Source organism: Andrena cerasifolii, chromosome 1 (assembly GCF_050908995.1).
Source record: "Andrena cerasifolii isolate SP2316 chromosome 1, iyAndCera1_principal, whole genome shotgun sequence".
NCBI classification, from domain to species: domain Eukaryota; kingdom Metazoa; phylum Arthropoda; class Insecta; order Hymenoptera; family Andrenidae; genus Andrena; species Andrena cerasifolii.
Window position 1 is genome coordinate 25,547,943 of NC_135118.1, and position 15,135 is coordinate 25,563,077.

A 15,135-nucleotide genomic window follows, 5' to 3' on the forward strand; every position below is an offset into this window, starting at 1 on the left:
TTAACAAGTTTAGCGTACACGTGTCGTCGCAGGACAATAATTACTCTCGACGTGATACGAGCGAGTAAAACAGAGACCACGTGATCCCGTGCACGCCTGTGGATTGCATCGATCGTATATAGATCGCGCTACGTGTCAGGAGTATCGCTCGATTCCCCGATCGGTAGGCTGAGGAGATCATTGATCGGGAGATTACACTCGCGGGAGTGGGCTAAACGGTATCTGATGGTATTCGAATCGAAATAACTTTAATATCTTAAATATCAGGTCCGCGGAACGGCTATTGGTTGCGGCTGCTGTTGGAGGTGGTGGGAGTTCGACGGAGGAACGGGAGGTCGTTGTGTAGGTATCTCTCTGCCGGTAGTCGTGGCACCCTTCTTTTCTCCGGCCACGAAAAGGCTCTTGAAATAAATTGAAAATGGCTGGTATCGCCCTGCTCTCGGATAAGTGATACCTACATCACCTACACGCATACCGGCCGACACAGAAATTCCACGGTATTCTTTCGCTGGTTTATTTCGTAACGCGCATACAAAAGCGACCCCGAACTTCTCTGAATAGCTGAACAATTAGAAGCGATGGCAAAACGTTATGTGAGCCTCCTTGAAAGTGATCACAGGTATGTATATAGCGAGTAGACTAGATTGAAATTGAGAAATAAAAAGAGCGTTACTCTTATTACCACGTTAAGTCCCATGGAGGTCGCCAGTGACCACAACCTCAAACTTATACATTCAGAGCCTACGAAATAAGGTTAAAAGCTCAAGTATTTATTTGCTAACATTTCGTTTCAAGTTCATCGATAAAACTACCAAAGTGCAAACGTATATTTACATGATCTGTAATTCTTTTGTTTTCTGCTCTACTGTACATACACGAACCCATGGGCTGTTTTCAGAGCCTAGGGCCTTTTATTTTTTTCTTTCAATAAACAACAGAGCCTAGGGAACCCATGGGCTCTTTTCAGACCCTAGGGCCTTTTTGTTTTTTTCTTTCAATAAACAACAACAGAGCCTAGGGCCTTTTTTTCTCTCAATAAACGTCTTTAGAATCCTTACAACAAATAAACCCTCAAACTTGTAAACTTCTGAACTATATAACTGTCATTAATATACAGTAATAAGCACAGGATTAAATCGTGAAACATTCCTATTTCTGACGCTGCACATTTCAACGAACCTCAGTGAAATAGTATCTTATATCACACTAAAGATGACGCAAAGGTGTTCGATGCATGAACCCGTTCAGCTGAAACGATATCGTGACAAGAGTGTATCGCTCCGTAGAAACATTTATTCCGTCCCGTCGCTCGCGAGTGATCGTCGCAGCAAAATAAGCCCGCATCGAAAACGTTTTCTTTTTGCCATTGAGCACGGCTAATCGGGAATTTGAATATCATCGATGCTTCTATTACGACAGATGGTCGGACTCATTATTCGGTGAAATCGAGCTCGTCGAAAATTTATGCACACCCTCGCGCTCCGCGACCGTAAAATCATTTCCAAAATTCACGGGTCGCCGTGGCCGGGCTAATTTTGCGCGGCGCGCGCGTGTACCGGTCGCATTCACGCGACGGTGAGCGCGCGCGCGCTGGCACACAGGGAGAGGTGCGCGCGAGGGCACACGGAACGGGAAAGGTGTATTGAATCGACGAGTATCATGCAGTTGACAGCTAGAGCTAATTGAATCTTGACTCTATCTATCTGTCGACTCGAGCTGAGACTCGACTACCGCCGCCGCGGCGAATTGCATTTCCGTTCGACAGAATCGTTCGAGCGCCCCCGAGGATTCTATCTTCCCCCTTAATCCCCTTCGTTTTTGTAATGTAGAAATATGCAAAACGCCCAGCACGCCCTGAAACTGTTCGGAGTTGAATCCATCTGTTTCTAAACACCCTCGCGCCTGCCCAGGGACTTTCTTATGTGTTTAATCGGTGTTACGATGGGTGACTACATTGTCCGACGATGCGTGGAACGTGTTTAACTCTCGTTTAGCGCGTATTGGGCGCTGGGTCCATTTTGACCCGGAGCACCTTACATCCATACTTATTTGAAAGCAAGCTTTCATCTTGGACTTCAATTTTGTTAATATTATGAATTAAAAAGTTTATATATTTGTGTTTGTCTGTCGCTTAAAAATCTTCGAACGGTACACTCTGGTGTCGCGAAATGGGCCTCAGCTCATTTCGCCCGGCTAATCCAGAAGAGGAAAAATAATTACGCAACGCTTCCGGTAACAACCAGGGCTTGAATAGGTTTCGAAAATAACTGCTTCAAACTGTTATATAAAGGTTCTGACTGGTGTGAAGAACCTTTATTCGGAATAACCGTTATAAAGAACCTAAATATCAGACTATGTAAGTATAAGTTACGGTTCCTATATAGCTCTATAACTTTTATTTTTTAGGTTCTATAACTTTTATTTTTTAGGTTCTATAACCTTTATTTTTTAGGTTCTATAACTTTTATTTTTTAGGTTCTATAACCTTTATTTCTTAGGTTCTATAACTTTTATTTTTTAGGTTCTATAACTTTTATTTTTTAGGTTCTATAACTTTTATTTTTTAGGTTCTATAACCTTTATTTTTTAGGTTCTATAACTTTTATTTTTTAGGTTCTATAACCTTTATTTTTTAGGTTCTATAACTTTTATTTTTTAGGTTCTATATAAGTTATAAAGCGGTTATAGAACCGATTCTTGTAACGATTGTACAGAATTTACATGTAAATTATTAAAAATTTCATAGTGACCGTGGCGTGTTAGTGAGTAAAAATCCCACACTACCCTGGCGCCCGCGGGAGATTCCCTCCTGGAGGCGTCGGGGTGCCTTTTAAAAAACTTTATAAATTTTTTTGTTATAAATAATTTTCTTTATAAATTATTTTTTTTTATAATTTTTTTTTAACTTGGGGAAATCTTCAAAAGGCACCCCGACTCCTTCAGAGGGGAATCCCCGGGGGCGCCAGGGTAGTGTGGGATTTTTACCCACTGAAACTGAAATTTTTAATAATTTCCATGTAAATATCTCTATTATTAAAACCCATTGGCAGAATCGCTAGGACACCTATTTACTTATTTCCTATATAGATCCATCGTGCCAAGGCTCATAAAAATCGGTGTCTACCACATGGTGTCCTCCCCTCGTAAGTACAATTTACGTTAGAATTCTAATATAAACAGTTGTAGAACAGTGTTAATATAAAGTTGCAGAAGCATAAAGATAAACGAATTTCAGAAACGGATTTTGACCCACGAATATAATAAACCTTCGTCTCGAAGAATAATTTACAATCTAATCCCCGTGGCTCCTGGAAGCATGCCTGCCCACACTCTCCGTAGCAGCGCCGTAATACGGGTCACCTGCTCGCAGGCGTTGGAGCTTCAATCGTCTGCAAATAAGAAGCTCGTTTCTGTGAGGCAAAAATAATTTTGAGAATCACCAACCCTGTCTTCGCCCTCCTTTACTAACTCCCCTGCCATTGTGGGTCAATATCGAGCGCAGTTCAGCGTCAGTATTACCTCCATGCTCTCCTCAACAAGAGAAAAAGGTCATTTTAATTAAAAAGACTTCCGAGAAGCCTGCTGCAGCTACAAAAGCAATATTTTCCTCGTAGAGACTGGCGAGGGTGTGCAGAGAGCGTGAAACGGCGATGTTTATAATTCAAAAGATACCCTTCACCCGCTACTTCCTCTTCCCCTTCGTTCAACGTCCTCCTTCTGTTAACAGAATCTCCGAATCAACGCGAAGGCAATAACGCACCTGTGCCCCCTTTTATCCTCCAGTTTTCCCTGCTGTTTTTACTGTATTCTGCCCGGCGAGAGACGCGATACAAAATGTTATACAGAGTGGTGAGGGAAGCGGGGGCGACGGCGGCCCCGGAGGATCCGCTTTATTGGGAAACGGAAATCTTCTTTTCAGCGTAAATTGAATGGAAGATTTCCGTACCACCGCGGTATTCAATTACGCGCCGGGATCAATGGGGCCTCTCGATGAAATTTTAATTAGAAAAGAGCAAGAGCAAAGATGCAACAGAATTCAAAGCTGCGCCCGGAACTTTTAAACTTCCGCGTTCATAACAACGCTCGCAGTTTCGGGTCGCGGGGGCGGAAATACTCGAAGGGGCGAGAAAGGGAATGGAAATATTCTTACGCAATGGCGCGCGGAGTGCAAAATTAACGCTGCTTTTCTGCGCGGATCTGGTGAAACTTGTTCAGAGGAATTTAATGCTTTAGTGATGTTTTTTTATCAGTGCAGACACGTGCTGATGATTGCTGAAGTTTCTAGAGTTATTGCTGTGGATATATTTTTTTAAGGGTAAGTAGAAGATGTTTAATACTGGCAAATAATATTGGGTGTATGTTTCTTGGAAGCCAAACTGATCGACTCTGTTGTAGGTGTTCCAATTACCACCACTTTATTTATTTTACAATTATTATTATTTATTTTATAATATTTAGTGTACAATAATAAATTTTACTATTATTATTTATTATTATTTATTCACGGGTAAAGACACTTTAGTTTGCAAATCATGAAGTTAACAAAGAGACAATGTGAAAGAAAAGAAAAGAGAAGAAAAGCCAGTACATAAATAGATAAACAATAATACAAGAAAATAATAGAACTAATGAACTAATAAAATTATAGTTAGAATTAAAATTAACGGACGTGTACAGAGACTTTACTGACAAGGGAACATCCCGAACTCAAAAAATTCTGAAACTTTGTGAATATGTAGGGAATTTCCTCCTGATTACAACGGAATTTTTGTTTGACGCCTAAATCTACTCTAAGGGGGTGTAATTGACCCATGAAAATCCGGTTATTTTCCAATTTTGTGCGATAACTCGGGAGCTGTTAAATAATTTTTTTTACCAAATGCTAGATTTAATTAAAAGAAGTAACTTTTGTCTTGAAACTTTTTTTCTATCTCTTACAGTTCGCGAGTTATAACATAAAATTGGAAAATAGCCGAATTTTCAGGGGTTAATTACGTTGTAATCAGGAGGAAATCCCCAACATATTCACAAAGTTTCGGAAGTTTTTGAATTTTTGGGTTCGGGATCTTCCCTTGTGAGTTCGATAATAAGGACAGTCCCAATTTAATAAACAATATTATTTTGGAACACTATTCTTTATACGTTACGTTTTTACTTAAGGGGACCTTCCGGGTCTAGAGCACAAAAAAGTAGGTGATCTTTAGGAATTAATTAAAGGAAAACTACTGTATATAATTTAATGGGACTTTTTGCATTGTATTAAGGATGTCTTAAATTATAGAAGTATATTTTTTGTTTTATAATTAATCATTGCAGACGGCACTGTGGAGTCGTTAAAGTCAAGGCGTCAAAAAATTGATCCAAATCGGTGGGACCTGTATCTCCAAAAGTTATTATCCGATTCGACTGAAACCTTTCTTATTTTGAAGAATATACTTCTGGCTAGGGAGGCAACCAGAACAATTACAAAAATGACTGTTTTTAAGAAAATAACGGCACTTGAAGTTTGAAATCACTTTTTCCCTATAATGTTCATCCTTTCAACGCTTATAAATAATTATAAATTTTCAATTTTTTGTATTTTTGCAGATTTCCCTCCTAGCCAGAAGTATATTCTTCAAAATAAAAGAAGTTTCAGTCGAATCGGATAATAACTTTTGGAAATACAGGTCCCACCGTTTTGAGAACTCTGTTTCGAGAAAAACGCAATTAAAGTTTTACGTGGGCACCGAGTGGCCGGTTGTTGCCCGTGCATTTGTCGCTACTCAAATGCCTATAACTTCGGGAATTTTACAAATTTCAACAAATCATGAAAAAATAAATGAAGTGATAGTAATAGCGACACTGGTAGTAATTGCGAGAGCTGCGCTACAAAGTAAAAAGTAGGGAAAATTGATAAGTTCAGCACTTATTATGTGCTCAAGTAATTATTAAGTAAAAGTGTTCTGTCTCGACGAGCAAAAAAAAGGAGATATTTGCAAGTACTTTCGAAGGTTCAAGGAAGTCTTCAACACTTCTAATTCTTGGAAGATACAAATTCCCCGAAAAATCTTCCACCTTGTGATTTCTATTTGCAATATCCCAACCACCCATCTTCCACATCATCAGTTACCTCCTAAAATAAACTCATTCCTCGGCCCCAATAGAAAGCTACAAACGTGACCTTAAAAACTGAATCTCACTCCATCAGTAAGGCAGGTTTTCCTATACGCGACTGGACGCAACGTCAAGAATGTCAAAGTCAATTTTCTCGAAAATGAAGCGCGATATGAAAAAAAGTCACTGTTTCTTTTCCACTTAAAACGATTAAATAACTCAAGAAAAACGAATGAAATTTTTCGATATAGCGCTTCATTTTCGAGAAAATCGACTTCGAAATTTTTGACGTTAGGCCTCCTCTGCTCCGTTCACCCCAAATCTCCGACAACTAACGAATCCCTTAGAAACGCCAGAAGCAAAGCCGCAAAGCTCTCGACTCCTCCATCTCGAAACAAGCAACCTAGAAACACCTCCACGAAATCCCATCTGCGGTTGAAAAGAAATCGTTAGAACTGGAGCACGACCGGGTACGATGCGATATCGAGGCGCCTTCGCGATCTCGCCCACGCGATTCGATCCTCTGGTAAAGTGCCGTGGAGCCAGGATCACTGGGAGCCGATAAAGGCGCGGATGTTGGCGCGAGGAGTAGGAGGGAGGGAGTTAGGGTGGTAGGGAGGAGGAGGAGGAGGAGGAAGGGGGATCGGCGGTTCCCCGTCTAGGATTCTATAATCCGTACCATCTTTATCGTTAAATTCTGTACTCGTGGACCGATGCCTCGATTGCGCAATCAAGATGGCATCGAGAAAGGCATCTCTCGCCTTCGACTCAAACTACCAACAAGTATTTCAATATCCGCTCCAATATATTCCCATCGACCCTATAAACGTGTGTGCAGTTATATTGGATTCCCTTCCTCCGCACCCTCCCCTTCCCAACCCCCTCCGGCTCGCCCCCTCATTCTCCTCTTTCTCTCGCTCCACGGCTCCCTCCCGTTTCCGCCGCGGCTTTTTCCGCTCCCCCCTCCCTCCAGGGGGAGGGGTGTACGTGTGCGGGGCTCGACCAATCGGCCCCCGGGGGCACACCGACGCGGCGCGGGCACACGCGCGCGGACCACGGCGGAAACCACTTCGCGCGGGACGTGTGTGCATACCCACCCCGAGGGAAACCGCATTTAAACGTGTTTGGTAACCCTGTAAAAGATTCTCCGTCCCCGGCCGCTCCTCGCGCGCGAAGAATGGGGCGGGCTCGGTGGCAGGGGGGGGGGGCGTGCTGGGGGATTCCATGGCCGGAGGGACACCGACCATAAGCGTTCCGTTGGATAACCGATGATCATTACGATCCTTTTAATTTCCCCGTTATTGGTGGCGCGCGATCCTCCGGACTAAAGTGATCGTGGGTCCATATCGCTTGGGAGGAGGAGGGGTTGCTGGGTGAGGGCTGTTGCAGTACCTGGGCTGTGCTAGGGATTGTATCTTTTCGGGTTGGAAGGGTGGTGGAGGTTTCGGGGTGGTTTGTTTGGTTATAGGGTGAAGTGGCCGAATATCACAACTTCTCCTGATACGAGACCCCAGATTATCTGAAGCTAAAGAACTCTTGAATGGCATAGCGATGCTATTTCTTTACTAACTAACCGTGTATTTGTTGTTTTGCAAGCACAGTGGCATTGTAATTAATTAAACGTCTTGTGCAGGCACATATTTCTGAAATACGTTGCAGAAGGTTTTTGTTATTATTATTATTATTATTAGCGGGTATAATCCTTTAAATACAATTATTACAAACATAAGAAGCAATAAGAAAAACTTACTACTGTAGGTTACAAGTCGTTGCACTTAACGTTGGTTACGCTTACAAATATATACAGTGACTCGCATTAATATTCGGACACTTTTTAAAATCGCATAACTTTTTTACAATTGGTGCAAACAACTTGAGTTTTTTTGAGAAGCTAGAAGGATTAGTTTGCTAACTGACGCGTTTCGTCGTTTTGGAAAAAAATGTATTTGGTTGGAATAGCGAAAAGAATAGTAAAGGTCGATTTTTAAACTTATTTTTGTGAGCTTGTAATGAAAATTAAAAAAAAAACCGTTTGTAGATTGCAGTAAGTTGTATACAATTAATTTTATTAACAAAATACTAATAGGACTCGTATGTACCTATTATGAAACAGTATTTCCGCACCTGTACCGCTGTTCCATAAATTATGTCCCCATTATGAAACAGGGGGAAACACGTAAATCTACTGCTTTTAAATTTACTTTGTTATTCGATTCTAGTTTTTAAGGTTTTTAATTATATAAGGACGGAAAGAAGAAAGCGAAATTAATTCATAACATGCACCAAATAATTAAAAAGTGACGTATAAATTTATGACAATTATTTCAAATTTAAATCAATTTTTAATAATTAAAAAAAAATTAATAAAAAAAAATTGAACAAAATTTTTGCAATTTGTTTTAATTGTTTTTTTGCAGTGTCAATATGGCACCTAAAAAGGGAGTATGATCATGGCGCAGGTGATTTCCCGGCCCAGACTAATTCGAAATAAAAAATTCCGAAAGATTCTTAATCTATATGAGAGTCGCTACAGCCCCTAGCTCAATCATCAATTTTTCTTGAAAAGTAACAATTTCACCTGGCGCCGGTTTGAAAAAAAATTTGTCAAAACACCCAAAAGGATGTTTTCTCCTTGAAAACTGTTAATTGACTAAAACTGTTAATTTGAAAAATTGTTAATTGAGTTGCGGGCGATAGCGACACTCATACAGATTGAGAATCTTTCCGAACTTTTTCTTTCAGATAACCCTGAGTCATGAACGTAACTCTTTTCTTTAGGTGCCATATTGACGCTGTAAAAAAACCATTAAAACAAATTAAAAAAATTCTTTTTAATATTTTTTCTACTATAAGAGTAGCTTATACTGAGAAAACAATCTTTACAAACAGCTTACTTTTTCGGGCAACCAAAGTAGAATGACTCTTTACAAATTAACGCGTGTTTTCCAATTTCCCTGTACACCTATCATTTCCATTCTCCACCCAATTTCCCAGCTTCCATTTAAACCCGCGGGTTAACCCTTAACTGGTATCCTGGGGTCGCTCGTGACCCCAAGCACCCAAAGTTCGATGTACAATTTTCGGTTGTCTAAGTTGGTAAACTGAATTTCTAATTAATTTTATAACAATAGCTTAACTTTCTACGCTTCTATTATTTTATACATTACCTAAGATGAAAATATTCATAGTGGTTGCTCTAGCGTCGACTTTACAAATTTCTGTGTCCTTTTTTATTTGTGGTCTGCCACGACCCCAGTATACCAGTCACGTTTGCCAAAAACAGTATACCAGTTAAGGGTTAAAGACCCCACCAGCCACCTAAAGGCACCTAAAGATCCTCGAACTGTGAAACTCCAAAGTCTCCTTAATTCGAGCCACCGTTTCACCACCACATCACCTAAATAATAGATAAAACCACCATGCACCCCAACACACCACCTGCACCCCTCGAACTCATCCTCCAGCCCACCTCCAAACCCCGCGCTCTCCTCCCAAGACGAGCAAACAGGCCTTCTTCCCAGGTAATACCGAAGCAATGCACCTCAAACAACGAGGACTCATCCCCGGTCCACGCGACAAAAGCGCCGGTCGCGGTACAACGGCCGCGGATAATGATCTGGTAAATTCTTTCCAGATTAATTACCCGTTCGGGGCTCCAGATCCGAAAGATAGAGGCGACCGCTCGTCAGATATGAAATAATTTACCGAGCCGCGGGTTCTGGTCCCGCGCGACCACCTGGGCACACATTAAAATCCTGCAACCACCCCGCTCTGCTCCTCTTCGTCCACCCCTAGCGCTCTCTGTCCCTCTCGGTCTAGCCTCTTTGTTGTCTCGTATGATCTATACAGACGACCCCACGGCTTATTATACTAATATGTCCGTCGCGTGTTCATCGGCGGTGCATCAGCGCCGCTCCAAAGGGGGTTTTCTCGTTCGAGTCTAATTGTTCCGGGCCCGATCCTGGGCAAAGGAGCGGAGTGATAGGGTAAACGGGGGCCTCGCTACTGGTTTTTCACCTCATTTCAACCGCTACCATCATAACGGGGCACCCCTTTCTTATCCGTGGATCTTTCGCGCACGGTTCGGCGACTCCTTCGGACGGAGGACTCGTGGATGACCTCGTGGAAAGCGCGGTGGCTGGGTTCGAGTCGGAGGTAGGAGGATACTTGGATCGGGGTGGAATCGAGTGTTTGAGAGAGGCAACTTGAGGATGGACAAAGTGTATGCGGTAGTTTAGTTGGCAATGGGGCTTGGGAAGACATTTGAAAGTTTGAAAGTTGGACTTGGCTGCGTGGTTTTAGGCGATGGAAGGAAAGAAGAATGGTGTTGGGGTGGGACTAAAACGAGTAACAGGGGGGAGGAGTTATAGTGCACCTATAGTGGCTATGGAGTTGATATTAAGGTAATGGAGGTTTGAGAATTGATGGAAATTGGGTGGAGGTTGTTGGAGGTGGGAGTAGGGAAATTGGAATTGGGGGGATTGAAGAAGTAGAGGTGGTGGGACTTGAGGTGACAGATTTGGGATTAATGGAAGTTAAGAGAATGGAATAGCTTAATTTGCAGATTGGGATTAAGTAGAAGAATCGAGGGTAGTTTAATTGAGATTCGGAGAATTGAAGTTGGAGGGATCGAGGTTGACTGCATCAAGGAAGTTGCTGCTATAGTACCTGTAGAAACTACTTGAGCTCAATGGAATTATGGGTAACAGAAGCAGAGTCCAGAGAAATCCACTTAAGGGGGTATTCTACCCAAAAATTCTATTTTTTTTTTTGATTTTCAAATATTTTAGGGTTTCTCAAGTATGTCTCTAAAATATTAAGGTAAAATTCGAAAAATTTTTTTTGTTCTAATTTCAGGTGGAAATTGCACCTGATTTACATTTAGAAAAATGTTTATAGTGTCTGTTAAGTAACGTGCACGAAATGCTGCAACAATTTCTTATGTTTATATGAAACGACGAGTCTGGCTCGTGTCTGTCAAGGGACCTTATCGGTGCGGAACGTGCTCGCTACAGCGGGACTTTTATAAGCAAGCTTATAAGCCGTGTAGGCGACGTATTTTCTTTCAAATTAAATGTAATGTCCACTAGAAACTAATTGTACAATTAAAAAATGTACCTGTGGCCATGCATCTTTTATTAGATGTGCATGGTGACGTGAATTTTATTGTTTCATTTGTTTTTACGATAAATGTCATATTTTAGAATGTAAAAATAGTACTTTATCTTTTGAGGAATAAAACAATACAAAATACATTTATAAAAAAAAATGACCCCAGTGAGAATCGAACCGGTGAAAGTTCCGATGCGAGACCTGCCCTTTGCACGCGCCGCTATTCATCATTACAATAAACTTCGCTATCGCTTCTGTTTGTTTACTCATTAACATCTTTTTTTATTAATATTTCGGAAACTCAGGGGTAGTGGACCCAACATGTGAGACATATATTGGTCTGGGTAATATATATATATATTGTAGTGTAGGCGTAGTAGACCAATATATGTCTCACATGTTGGGTCCACTATCCCAGAGTTTTCGAAATATTAATAAAAAATATATATATAAGATTCATCAAAATCCGTGTCCCAGATGTCGCGGCCTCCCCTTGTCAGTTTCAATCTGTTTCTTTGTAATTCTTGGAATGTATAGATATGCCCAGCAGAGGGCAGCGTCGTAGCTACCAGATACAGTACAACCTCTAGTGAACGTGACGTAAGACCCAGAGAGTTCTGTTCAGTAAAGTCAATGGCTACGATACGAAGCCCAGAGCATTATATCCATTTATCATTATTTGCATCTTTCAATATTTGTTCATTTATAGAAAGTAGTACTATTATACCTTTTACTTCTACTCCGCTCAGAATAAAAGTCTAACAGTAATTAATTCAAACAGAAATGCTTCATTTTAGACAGGAACGACTACCTAGTACCCTTAACAGAATTAGAACTAACAGAATTATGGATACCTACCAAATAACGCAACTGAAGTCACAGAATTCGAAGAATCAGAGTTCATGGAACTCTAAATAGTTACCAGATACAGTAGAACCTCTAGTATCTCGACACCTCTTATCCGAACATTTAAGGCACGTTTTCACGTAACTTTCGTCGTTGTGAAAACTACCTAAATAGATGTGACGATGACGTAACATTTGATCCACACTGTCGCACAGTGTCGCAACAACGAAAGTCATGACTTTTACCGTCGCGTGAAAACGTACCTTTACTCTATAATAGCTCGTAAGATTGAGTAGGCAAATAGAAAGTATCATTCAGGTTTAATGTGAACAGGGGTAGATATTGAATTAGCGTAGATGAAATTATCTGGATCACTAAAATATATGAGTATTGTATAATGATTAAAAAATGAATAAAAAATAAATAAAATAAATCCTAGAATATCCTTAATTGTGAAGTATAGGTGGAAGGGAATTTTGTATTTATTTCTTCTTGTGCCTAGTGGATTATATGAGCCTTTAAGATGTGAAAAAAATAAATGAATAATAACTAAGATTAGGATGATTAATGGAAGAATAAAGTGAAATGAGTAAAATCGATTTAAAGTGGCGTTATCAATTGAGAATCCCACCCAAATTCATTCAACTATTATTTGACCAATTTAAGGAATTGCTGATAATAGATTTGTAATAACTGTGGCTCCTCAAAAGGATATTTGTCCTCATGGTAAAACGTAACCCAAGAATGCTGTTTCTATTGATATTAATATGATAAGTACTCCTATAATTCATACTGGAGTTGATTTAAATGAATGGTAATAAATTCCTCGTCCTACGTGTATATATATATATATATGGCGATAAAGTATAATGACGCTCCATTTATGTGAATTAATCGAATTAATCATCCTGGATTTACGTCTTTTATAATAAGAATGATTCTTTCAAGGGCTAAATTAATATTTGGGCAGCAGTGAAGTGAAAGAAAAATTCCAGAAATAATTTGGACTAATAAGTACACTCCTAAAATTGATCCAAAATTTCATCAAGAATTAATATTTATAGGTGATGGTAAATTGATTAAAGAATTATTAGAAATTTTTAGTATTGGCTTGTGCTTTATTTTCCTGATAAATTTAGATTTTTTCATAATTAATTTTTCGTAGAGGGCAGTATTCAGCTGAACATATTTTAATTGCTAGCATCAACAGCAGCTGTAACGAAGCAGGAGAAACTTCAGAACCTAGAAAACAGTGATTGCCCCGCAAAATAAACAAGAATACCCAACATTACAGCATCTATAATACCACATTCATATTACATTTCATTTTTAATATAATTCCTTCCGTCATTCTTCCTGAACATAGAATACTCGCCACAAGAAAACTGAGCGTTCCACTAGGAAACATCCTCATCCAAACAATCATACACCCCATTAATTTATCTACTGGAGGTTCTCCTCTTCGAAACCCATAAAAATTCACAAGGCACCTCTGAACAGTCCGCACAGTCACATAACAGAACCAACTCCCTTCCACTAACCCCATCACCGAGAACCACAAATTTCCAGCTCCAAGTCGTCCCAACACTCCCCCGCTACATCCCACCCTGTTAAATCGAAGTTAAGGCCGCGAGGCCCGAAATGCATTGGCTGGGAAAGAGCAAAGACGAAGCTCCAGGGTGCACCAAGCATCGAACACTCTTACAGGGATGATTCGAGCCTCGGGGGATACATACATGGGAAATAAAGACTTTTCCCGTGGGATAGAAGCGCCCGGCGTAGATGCTCGGCGTGGGGAGGGTGGAAAAAAAAAATGGTAACGGATAATCGAAAGTGGAAGAAGTGCCCGGAGCGTGGCTTTGCACGATCCCGTTCCGTGGTTATCGACGGAGAATGGACGCGTTGTACTGGATCGGCCGCACAATGAATCGAATCGGTGAAAGGGTTTTGCAATCGTACCCACGTACGCTATATATCTGCGGGGGATACAGGTACGCTTAGGCCACGGTTCCTTTTATAAGTGCCATTATAAGTGCCATTTGAGCATGCCTACACCCGCTTTGTCCGCGAATTTCAAACTAGTCATTGTCCTCTCGTTATTGTTTGAAAGGACACGGGATGACAACCCTCGCCGTTTAAAAACCATCCCCCGCGTGCCTCGCCCCCTCCCACGCCGGGGGAGGGCGACCGCGTCGATTTTTACGAGGTATTAACCGTTGAAACATTTGCTCGCGTCTTTTTATCTTTCTCTCGTTTTTTGGGCGGAGTAAAATGTGAAGAAAAAAAATAGGGGAGGTGAGTGATCCGCATGGGGCGCTTTGGTTGGTTCTGCGAGACGCTAAACTGGATTTAGTTTCGCGTGAAGGTTGGGGGGTTCAGAGTTTGATAGTAGAGATATTTTGTATAAGGTATATGTATGTAAGACAAAGGATAATATTGAGGACTTTCCAGGAAAATAAGCAAAATGTGTTGCTCTAAAAGAAAGAGGTTATAATTTACTTATGATGTATATACAATATTTACAAATATATAAAATGCGTTGTTAATTACCTAAAATAAGAGAAAGACAATTAAAGTCTATTCTCCTCAATTACTCCTAGATCTATTTTTATTTTATTTCAGCACTTAAATCTTGCACACGTGCTCTCTTACGTTATCTCTCTATATATATTCTGATCTCCACGGTTGAGCTTCGATATATATCGAGTAGAGGGCGCGCTGAGCTAATGAAGCGCGGCTAATTTAAATTAAAGAAAGTATCCTTTCTTTACATGTATACTGTCGGTTGTGATGTGAAAGGGGAGGAAATAGGTAACTACTTGAATTTGAGTAAGCAAATTTGAGAATTTTTTTGGAACGTTTCTGAAATTACGTTTTAGGTGTCCCTTTGTATCGTTGAAGAGGAATAATTGGGTGTGTCGTGTTTGATCATCACTAGACTGCGGAAGTTTATGCAAGTATGATTTTCATTACGATAATTACGACCTCCCTATTGTAAGAAAATCGAATACACTATATCATAGCTGGTACTATATTCGAGCTAATTGTGAGTAAGGAAGTTCTGTATATGCTAGAAATAAA

General features: G+C 40.4%; 1 pseudogene; it reads right to left on the reverse strand.

Annotated features, from left to right (window-relative positions):
* Positions 1-12,319: 12,319 nt before the first annotated feature.
* On the reverse strand, positions 12,320-13,203 carry LOC143373142 (cytochrome b pseudogene; annotated as a pseudogene).
* Between the last annotated feature and the right edge of the window lie 1,932 nt (positions 13,204-15,135).